The sequence below is a fragment of the Nicotiana tomentosiformis genome, chromosome 9 (assembly GCF_000390325.3).
Source record: "Nicotiana tomentosiformis chromosome 9, ASM39032v3, whole genome shotgun sequence".
In the NCBI taxonomy this organism is placed as follows: Eukaryota; Viridiplantae; Streptophyta; class Magnoliopsida; order Solanales; family Solanaceae; genus Nicotiana; species Nicotiana tomentosiformis.
In genome coordinates, this window is record NC_090820.1 from 66234517 (window position 1) to 66239282 (window position 4766).

General features: G+C 36.1%; 1 long non-coding RNA gene across 1 annotated transcript; it reads right to left on the reverse strand.

Moving 5' to 3' along the window:
- Positions 1-901: 901 nt before the first annotated feature.
- LOC138899389 (uncharacterized) lies at positions 902-4653 on the reverse strand. Its single transcript, XR_011410877.1, has 2 exons — positions 3470-4653; positions 902-1142 (listed from the first exon to the last, which is right to left on the reverse strand). It is a non-coding gene; the product is annotated as an uncharacterized lncRNA (long non-coding RNA).
- Between the last annotated feature and the right edge of the window lie 113 nt (positions 4654-4766).

Here is a 4766-nt window from a genome sequence, read left to right on the forward strand (position 1 = left end):
AACTCTGATTGACCTCAAATTTTGCACACAAGTCACAAATGACACAACAAACCTATTTCAACTTTCGAAACAAAAATCAGAGCCCGGTAACAATAAAGTCAACTCTCAGTCAAACTTTTCAACCTTCCAACTTTCGCCAATTCAAGCCAAAACGATCAACGCACCTCCAAATCAAAATCCAGGCATAATCCTAAGTCCAAAATCACCATATGAAGCTATCAGAACCATAAAAACTCCATTCCGGAGTCGTTTACTCAAAATTTAACATCCGATCAACTCCTTCAACTTAGGCTTCCAACCTTGGGACTAAGTGTCTCAATTCATTTTGAAGCATCCATGGAACCAAACCAACCACCCCGACAAGTTACATAATGACAATTGAACATATAATAAGCAATAAATAGGGGAACGGGTCTACAATACTCAAAATGACCGGCCGAGTTATTACATGAACTCACCCTCGTAAATGCGGAGGCCAACTTTCCCCAGCCAAGGCACGCCTCTAGATGAATGCGGGACTATCTACACGAATGCAAAGGTAGAACTCTCGCCTGACTCCACTTAATCGTGAACGTGATCGCGACTCCTCTTGCAGTCCACTACATGAACGGGAATACTTGGTCGCGAGCGCGATTGATAAAATACACCTGCCAGCCTCCCTTTTCTGTGAGCGTGAGACTCAGCTCCACGATCCCAAAGCACAACCTCACATAAGAAAACCAGCAACCTCACATTATGTATAATGTGATTTCCTTTTCTTGTTTTGTGTCACGACCCAAAATCCCAACCAAAGGGTCGTGACGGCGCCTAACACTCAACATTTAACCATAACAAGATATGCAAACTAACATATAACAGCATGATATAATAAATGAGAGTAAAAGATCTGTAATACATAATGAGTCTATACCAAAATAGCCTTTAAATAGCCTCCCAAGACTAGTGTCATTGAGTATATGAGCTTCTAAAGAATTACTAAATACAACATCTGAAATGAAATAACACTATCTGATATAATAAATAGTAAAAAGGATAGAGAAGGTGACTCTAGAGTGTGAGAACGAGAGTGCAACACTACTCGAGTCTCCTACGAAGTCCAAGCTTGTCATCTCTCTGAACACTGCTAGGATCAATGCCAAAATCTGCACAATAAGTACAAAACTGTAGTATGACTACAACCAATCCAATGTACTTAGTAAGTGTCGAGCCTAACCCTGACTAGGTAGTAACAAGGCTAAGATAAGACACCTACCATATAAACATGTGCAGTTAAATAACAAGAGATACAACAAGTAAGATAACAAGAGAAATGACAAGTAAGATAGCAAGTAATATAACAAGAGAAATAACGAGTGAGATAACAAGAGTAATAGCAAGAAGAAATATGAGTAATAGTAAAGAATCAACTACAGAAAATAACAACCATATATTCTCAAATAACACAATCAAGCCTTTCACAGTAACTCAAATCCGAGAGAATGAAATGATATCCATGAAATAACATAGCCAAGTCCTCAAATCCGCATAATAAAAGCAAGGAGTAAGAGATAACGAATCAAATAGCACGGCAATACCCTTTGTGCATTTATCTCTTATCCTCACTAGCACGGAAACACCCTTCGTGCAATAATAATAGAAATGTCAAGAAGCACAAAAATACCCTTTGTGAAATAGCAATAATATAAAATGGCACGAAAACACCCTCTGTGACTAATGACTCTTCCTCAGAAGCGCGAAAACACCCTTCATGCATAATCACTCTTCCTCACAAGCATGAAAACACCCTTCGAGCACTTAACTCTTTCTTACCAAGTATGTATATATATATATATATATATGTGTGTGTGTGTGTGTGTGTGTATGTGTGAAACATTACCAAGCAAGGTAGGAAGCAATAACATCAAATCAAGATCAACGGAGACACTTACCTCTTTCAGGAACAAGTCAACCTTCCAATACTGCCTTTTCATTAGCACAAGACGTCAAACAACTCGAATCTAGTCAATTACTACTCAAATAAGTCAAAACAAGCTTTAAAAATTATCCTAGTATAAAAAAGGTTTGATCTTTAACATATTTGAAAAAGTCAACCCAGACCTACTTGACCGAAATCCACAATCAAAACCAAATCTGGATTACCCATTCATCCCCGAGTCCAAACATGTCATTTGTTTCGAGATTCAATCTCAAATCGAGGTTTAAATCTTTAAAATTTAAAATCTTAAGTTGCTACCCAAAAACTGTATTTCTACTCTATGAAATCGCTGATCGAAGAGTAAAAATATATGGGGAATAATAAAATTAATCAAAAAAAGTTAAAATTACTAACCTACGAAGTTGGAAGAAAATCTTCTAAAAAACAGCCTCCTTGCGTAGTCTAGGTCTAAAAAATAAAAGAAAAATGAGCTATTCATTTTTCCCCAATTGCAGATGTCACAATTGTGAAGTCTTTGCGAAACTCGCTTCGCAATTGCGAACATTGCAAATGCAATCCTAGTGGTCGCAAATTGCAAAGCTGGCCTCATTTCCACACTTTGTAAATGCAAGGTATAATTTGCAAATGCGGACCTCGCATTTGCGAGCGGCTCATTGCAATTGCGATGACTGCAACACCAACAACCTTAAGTCTTACCAAAACAACTTGAAACCAATTTGAAACTTACTCGAGCCCTCGGGACCCCATCCAAACATTCAAACATATATATAAACCTCATACAAACTCGCCCATAAGCTCAAATCATCAAAATAACATCAAAAATTATGAATCAACCATAAAAACTCAAGAATCTCAATGTTCATAACTCAAATTTTCAACTTTCAACAATAAGAGTTGTGACGACCTCGGGTTACAGGGACCCTAACCAAATATGCGTACAAGTTAAAAATTATCATACGAACCTACCGAAATCATTAAAACACCGATCCGAGGTTGTTTACCAAGAATGTTGACTGTAGTCTTAAAGTTCTATAATCAAAATTTCTTTATAAAAACACATCTAAACTTTCCGAAAATCAAAACGAACCATGCACATAAGTAATAAACAATAAAATGAAGTTATTCAAGGTTTCAAAGCAATAAACATAAAGTTAGAACTCAAAACAACCTATCAGGTCGTTACATTTTGATTCTTCGACGATAAAGTCATAGTTTAAGATAGGCTTTGATATATTATTCATGCTTAATTTTATCTTAGTAGAAGTGGTAGTCATCATTTTGTCCTAGGATGAATTATATGTAATTGAAGGATGCCAATTAGGATAAAAATCCACCTCAATGTGCTATGATTGGTTATAATATTGACAGTTTAAGGATCGGCTAACCCCTCTCTCCCCGCCCCCAAACCAATAGTCTTGGTGGCTTTTCGCTGAAAGAAAAATGACTATGTTAGCTATCTTTATTGAACAATTAAAATAGAACCACACAGTTTTATTCACACACTAAATAACCAAAGAAATATTCTATACGTACACAACATGTTCTCATTTCATATATTGGCCTTGATTGATCCATCCCAAAACATGTAGCTCGTCGACGGATCCAACAAGGTAAATATAAGAAATGGCCGCCATTTATTGATGTGTCGAGTAGAGGTTGTCGATGCATTCACCAAAGATATTCCACTGGTTCATTCGTGTGATTGGCCATTGCTAATCCATCTACGTATGATGCATCTAGTGTCAACCAAGGTCACTCTAGGGTAATGAATGACTTCAGTTTCTAGAGTATATCCAAAAACGATTAACAAAGTTTCCACTCTTGGATCATGAGTGTCCTTGGTTGATCTATCCACAACACGAACCGATGGATCAACCAAGGAAAATATAAGGAAGAGCCCATACAATGCCATCAGTTTATCTACCCACAATCAGAAACGGATGGAACAACAAAGGCAAATATTAGGAATGAGTTCCTAAAAGGGCCTTCCTTTATACGCCGACCATTCGAAATAACTACCCGACATATATATTTTATGGAACTAAAGATTCATTACTCAAATCGAAAATAAATAGATGACTTATTATTACAAAACAACCACTACAACAATAACAACAATTATACCTCAGTTCCAAGCAAGTTGAGACTTTTACAAACTACTATTATATGATAATTTTATCCCCCCTAGCATACTAACAATGAACACTAACATTAAGTTTTCTTTGTCATTTTCTTCTTTTCTGCCTTTTTCTCCACTTGTTGAAGTGAAGTATCTTCAGTACTTGAATATTTTTCTTGATATATTTTGTATACTGCCAATAACATTCGCCTCTATTATATAATATGACTTATGTCGACTTCCCTTAAATTCGGTTACCTGCATTGAACATTCATCCCAAGAAGTGTACATAACAGGTTTTCTACCATTAAAAACAACATAGAATTTGGATTTTCCCTCGTCAAGCTTCATTGTGCAAAAGGATTAAGGAAAGTGTTGGTAGAGAAAAAGATTATGAATAGAGATAAAGGAATCCGAAATCCTACTATAAAGAGCTTTTGCCTAAGAGGTGTAAGGATTGGAAGATTTAAAAGAAAAGAAAAGAAAAGAAGGAAAATATTACACCTTTTTAGTTGTGTCAGCTAGACCAAGGATATAGCCTTTTTCCAAGTTATTGGAAAAAATAGAATCTTTGGATATATTTTCTCACTCCCTTCATACACCTCTCACGCGCATCGCAAATGGAATTTCCAAGAATATACAGATAAAAAAAGTCACTTACATTTTCTCAATAAATTTTCTCGACATTTAACCGCATACCTTCTTTATTTT